Source organism: Mustela putorius, unplaced genomic scaffold, assembly GCF_011764305.1.
Source record: "Mustela putorius furo isolate JIRA1106 unplaced genomic scaffold, ASM1176430v1.1 tig00003896_pilon_pilon_pilon, whole genome shotgun sequence".
Classification (NCBI taxonomy): Eukaryota; Metazoa; Chordata; class Mammalia; order Carnivora; family Mustelidae; genus Mustela; species Mustela putorius.
In genome coordinates, this window is record NW_025422045.1 from 10530687 (window position 1) to 10543132 (window position 12446).

The window sequence follows — 12446 nt, forward strand, 5'->3', positions numbered from 1 at the left end:
ACTGTCACTATGATTTAATTTTAGAATATGTTCATCACCCAGAGACTTCATACCTGTCAGTAACCACACTCCCTGTGTCCCTCCCCTGGCTCTGGAAACCCAGTCTACTTTCTGCCTCTGTGGATTTGCCTTGCACAGACATTTCTTGTAACTGGAGTCCTGTGATATGTGGTCTTTGCTGACTGTCTTCCCTCGCGTGCCATGATGTTTTCAAAGTTCATGTTGTAGCCTGTGTTGGTACTTGGTTCATTTTCATGGCCAAATAATATTCCTCAGTCTGGATGTACTCTATTTTGTGTCTCCATTGGCTTCTCCAGTGAATGGACATTTGGGTCGTCTGTATGTTTTGCCTATTATGACTAATGCTGCTGTGAACATTTCTTTATAAATTTTTTGTGTGGTTTCATGTTCTCATTAGATACATAGTAGGTATCTGAGTGTGAATTGCTGCATCTTTTTATAACTTTAACTCTTTGAGACACTGCCAAATTCTCTTCTAAGGCGGCCGTGTCATATTACGATCCCGCCAACAATTTATGAGGGGACCTGATTTCCCCAACACCTGTTATTGTCTGTCTCTTTTATTTTAGCTTCCCTGTGGGTGTGAAATAGTATCTCATTGTGGTCTTGATTGGTATTTCCCCAGTGGTTTATGATACTGAGCATCTCTTCATGTTCTTATGGGCCATCATGTACCTTCTTGAGATAAGTACTTGAGATAAGCCTTTGCCCATTTTTAAAAAAGATTTATTTATTTATTTATTTATTTATTTTGGTGCATACATGTGCACATCAGTGGGGGAGGGGGCAGGGAGAGAGAGAGAGAGAGAGCAGATTACCTGCTGAGCACAGAGCCCACCACAGGGCTCCCCATTCAAGGATCCTGAAATCATGACCTGAGCCAAAGTCAAGAATCAGATGCTTAACTGACTGAGCCACTCAGGCACCCCCGCCCTTTGCCCATTTTTTAACGGGGCTGTCTTTCTGTTGTTCTAAGAGTCCACATATATTCTGAGTACAAGTCCTCTTATCAGATAAAGGGTGAGCAAATATTTTCCCTCATCCTGTGGGTTGTCTTCTCACTTCCACAATGCTGTCCTTCAAAGTGCAGAAGTTTAAAATTCCGATGAAGCTAAATTTGTTTTTTGTTTTTGGTGTCCTTTCTAAGAAACCCCTGCCTAACTCAAGGTCACCAAAATCGACTCCCTTGTTTTCTTCTAACAGTATTGTTTCAGCTCTTATATTTAAGCCTTCGATTCATTTTGATTTCATTTTTGTGTGTGGTGGGTGGTAGGGGTCCAACTCTATTCTTTTGCGTATGGACATCCAGTTGCTCAAGCCCTGTTTGAAAAGACTGGTCTTTCTCCTGCTGAATTGCCTGGCACCTTTGTTGAGAATCAGTGAGGGTTTATTTCTGGACTCTCTGTTGATCTGGATATATATCTGTTGATCTGTATATCTGGAGTCTGTTGATCGCTGTGTCCGTCCTCGTGCTGGTCACAATGACTGAAGTTTTGTAATATTAGTCATCGTTTTCAATGGATTGTTCATAATCTACCTTGTTCCAAAAAAGAATATGAGGTAATTCTCGGAAGTATAGCAAATAAAAACAGAGGTAAGGAAATCGGGGGAAAGACAACAGGAGAGGAAAATGAGATCGACGGTAATGCTAGCAACAGTATTGCATATTATAAAGCCTTGCGAGATGAATTTGGCTCTGAGCTTCCTCATAGCCAGAAGTAAAACAGAAATGTGACCTCTGCCAAGGGTAACATAAGTGTCCATAAGAATTAAAAAAACAAAAACAAAAAAACCCCCCCCAAAACAAAACATTTTCCACGGAGAAACCCAGTATTTTCAGCAACGACCACATGAGAGGATTTCTCCTGTGGGCCCCAGGAGCCAGAGCTGCTTAAGCACATAATTATTTCATTTGTGTTTCTGCTCCTTCAAATAAGAACTGTGTCTCGTTTGCCTCACTTCTCCTAGTGCCTAGGACTGGACAGGAAAGTACTTAAAAAAACAACAACACTTCGGTTGAATTCTTTCTGAAATTCAGAATGGTGACCTTTCCACCGCCAGGCTGAGACTGGTTTGGACTAACCTGGGTGTGGAAAAGGGGCAGTGGTGGGGTTCTGGCTGCATTTTTTCAAGTTATTTCTCGCATTCGGCTCCCGAGCGGCAGTGACCTTTGGGCGAAGGGGCGTGTGAGTGCTTTTGCGCTGAGAGATGGCGGTGACTTTGCAGAGAGGGAAGGTGGCGTTGGGCACAGGGGATGGCCACTCTGCAAAGTGGGCTACCCAGATCAGCTCCTTCACTGGCGGGCAAGGAACCAGCCACCTTCAACTGACTACATATGTCAGTGGGGTGGCTCTGTTAGGGTTCCCAGACCCAATTTTTAACATAGGGGTGGTTTCCTCCCACACAAGGCATACACCTTGACTGGTGCCAGAGAGTTCAACTCCATTCTGACACTACATGCCTAGAGGTAGTATCAGATTGTGCAGGTGAAGGGCTCAGTCCTACAAGGTGACCCCCCTTCCCACCCCTGTCCTCCACTTCAGACACGGTCACAAGCCCGGGGCTGTTAACCTGTGCTTTAGTTCAGTTGGCCACAGATCGGAGCCTCCAGGGACCTCCTCCTATGTTCCTGAATTTGCTAGAGCGGTTCACAGAACTGAGGGCAACACTTACCTTTACCAGTTTATTAAAGGATATGAATCAACAGTCAGATGAAGAGATACGTAGGGCGAGGTCTGAGGAAAGGGCAAGAAGCTTCGTGCCCTCACCCGCAGGCATGTCACTCTTCCCGGGTCCCGCTGGGTTTTTAGGGAGGCCTGCACACGCAGGATTGACTAAGTCATTGGCCGTTGGCTGAGTCAACCTGCAGCCCTCTCCCCACCTGGGGGGTGGCAGGAGGGATAGGAAGTTCCAACCCTCTACTCGAGAGTTTGGTCCTCCTGGCAAAGTACCCAAATCACCTTCCTTGACATAACAAAGGATTTCTTCATTGCTTCTAGAGCAGAAAAATCCAAGCGGTTTTTAGGAGCCCTCGGGCTGGAGCCCTGGACAAAAGAGAAATGTATTCATAGTATCTCCGTGGCCTTCTCCATCCCATTCCCAGTAAAAGGCTTTATTATTTTTCAGGAGAATCCTTTTTTTGTTTGTTTGTTTTAAATAGATTTGAATGCCAGCCTCTGGGGAGGGGATCCTTATTCCACAACTTACAGATGGGGAAGTGGAGGCTCAGAGGAGGAAACCACTTGCTCTGAGTCTCACGACTCTGAGTGTCATGGCATGCCTGGCTTTGACTTTGTTCCCTCCTTCCTCTTCCACCTGCTGGGTCCCCCTCCCCGCCCCGCCCCAGTCTTTATCTAATTTCGGAAGTAGAGAGCCCAGCCTTCTCTCTGACAGGTAAGTGCCTTGCTTTCCTTGAAGGTTGCATTAGCCTTCATGGGGAAAGCAGTCAACAAGCAGGCCCCTGGGGTCACCTTCTGCACCATCGCCCGGGGCCAGGAGCAGCTTTGTAATGCTATGGATGTCTGCTGACTGCCCATAGCTTACCTAGAGTGTCTTACACCCTCTAACTAGAGTCTGGCCACAGCCTTGCAACCAAGGCAGGGTGGGGACTGTTAACCCCTTTGTGCTCATAAAGGAATACTGAATTGCCCCAGGGTCACCAAGTGGTTAGGGCTAGAGGTGGGCTTAGAAACCAGGCCTCTGACTCCTGGTCCAGTGCTCTGCCCCAGCTGGTGAGCAAATGTGTATCAAGTTGCGTGAACGAGCTTAAAATTCCTGGAACTGGAGCCTCTCCTAGTGTCTCGCCTACCAGATGAGATAATAGGAAAGTCTTCTTTTTCTCCCCAGAAGTGAAGTCGCACCCTCGCACCCACGCCTGTGGATTTCTTTGTATCCCTCTAGCACTTAGCTGTGTTCTCAGAAGAGGGCAGGTAGCACGGACCCAAATGCAAACAGGTGTGGTCTCCCTCCAGAATCTGCTATGATGGAGATGTGATGCTTAACACCCCCCCCCCACCCCTACCCCCAAGGGGTTTTTGGAGATCATGCACTTGTTTCCATGTATGTGGCTGCCCAAGTCTGTGTGCTCAGAGCTGGTTGCCAAAGAACCCGACAAGAAAAAAACCGTGGTCCCCTTTAGGGTGCTTTTGCCACAGTCTTAACCTTATCCCTGACCCCCAGGTGACAGACTTATGTCCTCTGAGCCACAACTGTCTCATCTGTAAAGTGGGGGCCGTGACGATGTCTGGGTAACCTCCCTGCTGGAGTGGCAATGAGGCTGAAATAAGCATTAATGGCATGAACGCCTTCAACAAAATACGCTGACCCTTCCCATCTTGCCAGGCTGTGTATTCAGTGGTGAACAGAGGTGGCACCTGTCTCTTGCAGTCTGGGGAGCCCAGGGGTCACAGATGTCACATCGCAGACCTTGAATGGGGACAGGAAGCTGGAGAGAGACCTGATCCTGTTTGGGGAGGGAGTAGTCAGGGAAGGCTATCCTGAGGAAGGGACATCTGGGCTGAAGCCCAAAGGGTGAGTAGGAGTCCCCAGGAGAATAGCAGCCTGAGCGGAGGGAAAAGCAAATGCAGAAGCCTTGCACAGGGAGGCACGGTCCATGGGGATCTCTGCCTGGAGGACTGTGGACACTGCTGTCTGGTGTCTCCTCCTCCGTTTCTTTCAGCAGGTCTCTGGAGCAATTGCTAGGTGCCAGGTTCCTCTCCAGGTGCAGGAGGGCAGCTCTGAGGTCCATCAGGGCAGGAGGGTTGATGAGAGGGCCTCGAAGGCCCAGCCCTGCTCTATGCACGTCCTTAACTGCAGTGTCCGGCACAGAGTGAGTGGGAGTGTTGCCCGAGGATACAGATCTGAGCCGTGCAAGGCAGCTTAGCTGTCTTCCCCGCAGACTAACCACGTGGACTCGGCCGAGGGACCTAAGTTTTTGGACCGTGGGTACCTCCTGGGGTGGGAGTGTTACCGTGGGGGTAACAGTGTTCCCATCTCCTGCGGCCATGTGGGCTGTGCCGCAGCCTTGGCTGTGCCATGTCCAGCAAGCGCCTGGCTGGAGAAACACATGGCAAAGGGGAGCCGCCATGGTTAGTGCTGTTATTCCTAACAGCCCCACAATTCGTCCTGAAAGTCAGGTGCTGCAGGAAATCAGAGGAGGAGAGGTTGCCAGTGCCGGGAGTGTTCCTCAGAGCCCATGGGAGCTGGAGGGCTCTAGGTCACGGCTCCTGAGCAGTGGCAGGCGAGGATGACCTTGGGTGACGGGTGCATCCACAAGGCGCAGGGGAAGTGGACACGTGTTCAGGGAGCTGGGCAGATGGTTTCACAGCTCTGGGGAAGTGACCCAGCCAGCTTTCTGCTTCATGGTCATAGAAAAATGTTGTGACTAGAGATGATGGCACGTCCGATCTGGAAGGCAAAGGTCAGGGGGTAAGAGAGTGGATAAATACAATGTTTATCTTGAAAAATATTGCAAGTTGCTTGGAAATCCCCATGCTTGCTTCCTCCAGGAAGCCTTTCTGGGCTATCCCACCCAGTTCTCCGGTGCCCTCCATCTCCCCAACACCTAAACACACATAGTGTGAATGTGTCTTTCTCTCCTTCTGGAGGATGGGTGCCTAAAGGTCTGGGGCCGTGGCAGGTGTGTCTAGTGGAGTCACCTGGAAGAGTAATAGTCCATTTTGCATGCAGATAGTCGGTGGCCCCCCACAGGGAGAGCGTCCTGATTAGGATACAGACCTCAAACCCAGCTGCTTTCCCACCCTCTGCCCTCGCTCAGGTGGTGATGCTGGGTTCTGCCCCTGAGGAACTGGGTAGCCTGGTTTTGTTCAGTCAGACCCGGAAGGTGGAAGAGAACTGTTGTCAGAACCAGGACAGACCTCAGACCTCCTTAAGTCTGTTCCTTCATTCTTAGAGGCGGAAGCCATATGCCCAGCATAGGAGTAGTGATGGTGGAGGGGGGCAGCCCTCTAATTCAGGCCCCCGAGTCCCAGCCCCAGGCCATACTCACTGCTCAGAGTGGACATCTCCTTTGGATGGCCAGGAAGTCACTAGGGCCCCACACACAGTTGGAGCAGGGGGTGTGGGTGTGAGACTCTGGTGGATGTGTGGGTGTTTCCCACCTGCTGGGAACCAGCCCCTCCAAGCTCATGTGAGAGAGGTGTGGTTTCCGGAGCACAGAACGGAAGGCTTTCTTTAGAGAGTTCATGTTAGCTTAGAAGCACCTGGAAATGGGATCAAATGGTAATGTTTTAGTGAGTAGAGAAAGCAAATAATACTAAGCATTGCATGTAGATGATTTATAGTTAGAACTCCTTGTTGAGAATCTGAAATCCATTCTTTCCGCAGGCCTGTTGTGGGTGCTGACCACACGCCTGACGCAGGGCTGGGCACCCTCGACACAGTAGGGATGGCTGAGGATGTACCATGTGGTCCACTGTGGGAATGGCCAAGGAGGAACCCAGTGAGGGGGTCCAGCCCAGCTGAGAGGGACCGAGATATGCATGGAGCTTTTCTCTCCAGAGCATTCCCTACCAGGGTTAGGGTAAAGCAGATCTACTGTATTCTCTGCTAATATATGTTGGTTCTTGTTCTGCCTGATTTCTGGTGGTCTTTGATATTTGCCAAGAAGGCAATACCCTATTGCTGAGCAAGCTGGGAGTGGGGCCAGCAAACTCTGGCCTAAAGGCAGGTCACTTAAAAAAAAAAAAAAGATTTTATTTATTTGTTTGACAGAGAGAGATCACAAGTAGGCAGAGAGGCAGGCAGAGAGAGAAAGGAGGAAGCAGACTCCCTGCTGAGCAGAGAGCCCGATGCGGGGCTCGATCCTAGGAGCCCAAGTTCTGCTGAAGGCAGAGGCTCAACCCACTGAGCCACCCAGGTACCCCAGGCTGGGTCACTTTTATACCAGACTAGAATTTGAGGGAAAATACCTGTTTGTCACAAAAAGCCACCAAAAGAGCTCTGCTTCATGTCCAGCACCGTGTTCCCCTTGAGTTGAGGGGCGCGCATCTCCTGCTGTGCCTAGAACAGAGCCATGCACAAAGAGGGCCTTAATAAACGCTGCCACACAACAGCAAGCTTTTATGGAGCACCTGTTATGTGTGGCATAAACCAGGCAGCTAGGTGGAGGAGTGTGGGGTTCGGGGCAAGGGTCTGAGCCATCTTCGCATTTGGAAGCCATCCCGTGGAGGCAGCCAGGTAAGGGGGGGATGAGGAGGTTCAGGCCAGCAGCTGAGGAACAGCGGCATTTAGGGGATAGGGAGAGAGGAGAAGCCAGACTCTATACGGGGACACTGACGCTGCAGAGAGAAGATCCAGGGTGGTAAGGTGTGAAAAGCACATGTTCTGGGTTTTGTAACCGGGAGGTCAGGGTAGAGAGCTGGGGATAGAGAGCCTTGCGGTGTCAGGTGAGGAAGTGGGAGTCCAGGGCCTGGGGGACCCCTGCCAGTGGCGCATCCACATGGGGAGGGAGCAAAGGGGCGGGCTTCGTGGGGGCCTGGGCAAGGGATGACCCAGTGAGGTGGGGGGGGGGGCCTCCAGTGCTTCATGGCCCTGCTGAAAGGAATCGTGCTTTAAGTGGATGTGTGGAAGGAACCCTGCCCGAGTTGTATCTAAGACTTGGCAAAGACATCCGTGAAATTCAGACCAACACACACTCAGGAAAATGGGGCAAATGGATTATTTGGTAAGAAGTTTATAGTCCAAAGGTAAAATGGCCTCAGAGAGCTTCTGAAAGTAAAGAGTCGGGGTGAGTTGGTATCATTGAAGTGAAATAACATAGGTCAGATTTTTGGTGTCATTTTAAAGGGTCAAGACATTGGATTTAGTGAGCCTCCTGCATCTCACTAGGAATTCTTTTTTTTTTTTTTTTTTTTTAACTTTGTTGCTTCTTTTTGTTTCCTAATAGCCAGGGGCCCCTGGAATAGACTGCGTATATTTTAAGCGGGAAAGAAAAGCATGGGGCAGCAGGGCATGGAGGTGGCGGAGCCTCGGCAGCCCAGCCGCAGCGGCGCTGGACAGCTGCCATCCCTTTGGGTCAATACGGGAAGGGTTTGAGAGACGCCTCTAGGTAGCAAACTCCCTTTGAAGGCGGTGTAAGGCACGGCCTCAGTCCTGGTGACATTCGTTCGTATCTGAGGGGAGGCCTGGCAAAATGTCCACAGGGTGATTCACGTCACAGAGTGAAGACTAGTAGCGGCCACAGGATAGTATGGGGAGGGCAGAGGAGCTGGGAGGAGGCAGGAGGTCCTGTGGCCCGGCCTTGCCCTGGAATGCTGAGTGGTGGGGGGGACGGGGTGCGCCTTGCTCTCGAAGGAGTCAGGCTGCGAAAGTTTAAGCAGATCTCTTGGGCTTTGTGGCAGCTTCGGGACTTGAACGCAGACCTCCCTTTCGAGAAAGCACGTTCTTCTGTTGTAAAAGGGCCTGGAACCCCCACCTGGCATGTTGTCAGGCGGGGCGTGACGGTATCTGTAGTGGGAATGAATACTGTTGAAGCTCTTGGGTGTCTTAGTCTGTGCCCAGACTGCCGCCCAGCCCCCTGGGTCCTGGCCGAGGGGTGGGAGAGGGCAGCTCGCCGGCCAGCCCCACTGAGTCAGTCTCTGGCCTGGAGCCCAGTGGGGATTTCCACGCGGCCTGTGTTGTCTTCTCCTCGTTTCCTGTTGGGCTGTGACGCAGGCCAGCTGCCAGCAAGAGCTGGGGGGCACTCCTGACCCAGGCCGCTGCCAGCCTGCCTTGTGACCCTAGCGAGGCTCCGTGGGCAGCTGTGTCCCACGGTGGTCCCCGCCAGGGTGTGCCTGCTGACTCTATCCTGCCCGGGGCTGGGTGGGCAGCTCCCTGGAGGGCCCGGGGGAGGCTGCAGCTGGGCTGGAGGTGGTTGCCCGTTAGGATGGAAGGTTTTGTTGAGGAGCAAGAGTTTGCTCAGGGGGCAGTTTGTATGGGGGGTGTTTAGGGTTATAAAAACCCAGGTTGGCCTAAAACACTTGCTCTTGATCTGCTGATGAGAGCATTTATAAATAAAACAGACTTTGAGCCATTTCGTTCATGCAAAGAAATGACTCCAGTAGAATATCTTATCTCTTTAGGTTTTTCTAAAATGTCTATGTATCTCTCTATCTGCTTCTAGCACCCCCATTTCTTGTTGTGCTTAAAAAAAAAAAAAAAAAAAAAAAAACCTCCACTGGTAGGATTTCCACTTCTTCATGGATTTTTTCCTTCCAGGACTTGTGCAAGGCAGCTTATAAATGCTATCATCTGTAGTTCTTATCACCACAGTAGAAAGCCGTGTTATGTAACTCTGTGGCTGCTACCCACACGGGGTTGTTTAAATTTCAGGTAGTTAAAATTTAGAATCTAGGTCCTCAGCCTTATGAGCCACATTTCAGGTCCTCAGCAGCCACATGTGGCTAACCACTACCACGTGAGCCAACACAGAAGAGGTCATTTTCATCCAGAGAGAAGGTTCTAGCCCTGGTCTAAGGTCTGAACGCTATAGATGAGGAAACGGAGTCCCACAGAGATTAAGTTGTCAGGACCATAGATAGCCGGTACATGGCAGAGCGAGAGGGAGGACCCAGATTTGCCTGACTCCATAGTCCGTCTGTCCATCTATCCATTCATTTATCAAAGCACGTTTGTGGTGAATATTTCAGCGGCTTCATATAGCTGTCCTTTGTCTAACGACCAAATGAGAGCCTTTTGCTCTACAAATAAAGAAACTGAAGGTTATACTTTCTTTTTTGCCCCCTCTTTCTCAGAGCAGAGAAATGGATCTGGAGGGTTCAGGGGCCCTTCAGGTAGCCTGGAGCGTGCTGTGTGCATCTGCTCTCCTGCCCTTTTCCCAGACCCGGTCCAGCTGGGGGTGGCTGGTTCCTGTTGGTGTCCTCATCAGGGTTTGGGAGTGAGTAAGCTAGCAGTGTTTTCCTCACAGTAATCCTTTGGCCTGTTTCCTGTTGGAGGATCTGTGGATGTTGGTGATCTCTTGTGGGGATATGGGGGGGGGGTGCCTTTTATTAAAACCAAAAGAGGCCTCAGGAAATATACACTAGTTTTATAGCCAAAAATACTGACGTCCAGAAAGATAAGGGGACTGGGAGGGTCATGCAGGTAGCTAGGATTCTTCGACTTGTTTTCAAGGCAGGATTTATGTGATAATCTTAAAAAAGTCATCACTTTGTGCACTGCAGTGATGTTCCTCTGATCTGAGACCATTCAGGAGGGTGGAGAAGCGTGGGGCTTTAAAGGTATACAGACCAGGGTTCAAATCCTGGACCCACCACTTGGAAAGTCATGGGACTTTAGCAAAAATGACCTTTCTGAGCATCCATTTCTTCATCTGTAAAGTAGGGATGACATAGCTCCCTGCACTTGTTTTAAAGATTAAATTGCAACCTGTATAAGAGGTTTACAATTCGGGGCATATTGTAAATGCTCATTAAACCGTCGCCATTCCCATTATGATTGTATCATCACCTCCTTCCAACACTCTCATGTTATAGTTGGTGTCCTATCTGTAAAGCACTCTGACCTATAGGACACCACAAAGTTGGGAAGCAGGATAAACTTATATTGAAAGGGTCTTTTAAGTATATTTCTAAATGATACATTCAGTGTTTTCTTGCAACCCTTGGAATTCTTTTCAGGTGGAGGACTTCTAAATTTTTTTTTTTTTTTAAAGATTTCATTTATTTATTTCATAGAGAGAGGCACATCGAGAGAGCCAGCCCAAGCAGGGGGAGTGGGAGAGGGGAGAAGCAGGCTCCTCATGGAACAGGGAGCCCAATGCAGGGCTCGATCCCAGGACCCTGGGATCATGACCTGAGCCACCCAGGTACCCTGAGGATCTCTAAATTTAAAGAAATGGGTCTAACTGCTAATCTGGAAAGTACAACATCTACATCCCAGAGTGTCCAGAAAGTCTAGAAACAAGGAAAAGAGTATATCCTGTTTACCAACTTTTTGGAGACCCTGCCTACGAAGACAACAAAGCCCTGGAAATAGGTTGCTTTTATGTTAAAGCTTTTGTTCCTTTGGAAGAGAAATTGCTGGTGACTGGCCTGGGGTGTCTCCCAGCCAGCTGTCTACCTCGGCAGCTGACCCAGCTCGCCGACCTCTGCCATGGGAACTCCCTTCCGCATCGGGGCCTGAGGGGCTGGAGGCTCCTTGGTCTTTAGAAAAAGAATCTGTTATCTCTGGGGAAAACGGCTGAAGGTAAAGTGTCAGTTTAACTTCAGCTTTTCAAAGGTATTCCTCTCAGTGTGGCCTTGGAGCACCTTGAAAAACCTCACAGTCTGGTGTCCAGAAGAGGATGCACCTGGAGGCTTGGAAAGAAAGATGGGATGTGGGGGCAGCCAGTGGGAGGCTGGTGGCCAGAGGATGGCCCTGACCTTTGGGAATTTACCTGGGAGCTGGGCCTGGCCTTTTCAATTCAGAAACCTCTTTTTTGGGGTGGGTGGGGTCAGGCCTGGAGTCAGAACACCCAGCTCCCACTAACCTGCAAGAAGCTGAAACACAGATCAAACCGCTAGTTTATTTGTTGGAAAGTATAACCACTCTGGGGTTCTAACCAGGGCGTTCTCTCCTTGTGGGCACCCTACCCAGGAAGCCAAATGGTCAGAGGCGTGGGTGGGTCAGGATGGGGGTGGGGTGGGGGAGGGAAGGCTGGGAAGCAAGTGCCAGGGCCCTTAATGGTGGCGGGGCCCCTCCCTGCTGGACAGGCTTGCGGGGCCCTGCCCGTGGCTGTCCCCCTACCTCTCTCAGCCCCACACCTTCTGACTCGCCTTCCTTCTGTAGGGATGGGGACCCACTGTGGCTGGCGACAGAGAGCCTCTCTGAGGCGACCTTGCTCCTCTCTGCCCAGATTCACCTCCTGTTTTCTAATGGGATCGCCCCGCAGAGCATTTTCTTTCCACCTTCTCCTTGAACCCCCAACCCCTCTGTGACGGCTGGCGACCTGGCCTCTCGCGGGCCTGGCCTCCACGAAGGCCACGGGGACAGGATGATCTGAATTAACCACTTTGTTGTCCTCCCCGGGGCCTTTTCCCTTCACCAGCTCCACAGAGAGACATCTGTGATGGCTGGCGTCCAGAGTGCGTGGTATTTATTTTTGATTTAAAATATGAAAAGCATTTTTTGAAGACAACTGACTCTCTGAGTCACGCCCAGGGGAGCAAACGGCCTGAAATGCGAGCTAGGGCCTCACATAACAGGAGAGGCTGCCGACTAAACCGGCACTGGGGGGTCAGGTCCCTGCTGGACGGGGCGTGCTGCCCGGAAGGGCAACACGTGGGCTCAGGCCGCAGGCCGTGGGGTCCTCTCGCCGCTGCTCGCCTCACCGGGGGCCCCTCAAGCGGGGTTCCTGTAGGATGGGCCGACTGCGTGGGAACCCACACAGCCTGGCCGGGTTGAGCAACTGCGCTTGAGTAAGAGTT

The 12446-nt window shown here is 50.8% G+C and overlaps 1 protein-coding gene across 4 annotated transcripts in view; it reads left to right on the plus strand.

Annotated features, from left to right (window-relative positions):
• SMAD3 (SMAD family member 3) overlaps positions 1-12446 on the plus strand; it is a 116988-nt gene that overhangs the window by 43340 nt on the left and 61202 nt on the right. For 2 of the 4 annotated variants that reach the window (XM_045067607.1, XM_013059482.2), the window contains exon 1: positions 12174-12437. The exons of the other annotated variants lie outside the window; for them this stretch is intronic. The gene's annotated coding sequence lies outside the window, so the exon portion shown is untranslated. Of the gene's footprint in view, positions 1-12173; positions 12438-12446 lie in introns of those variants that run through there. 4 annotated transcript variants of the gene reach the window in all.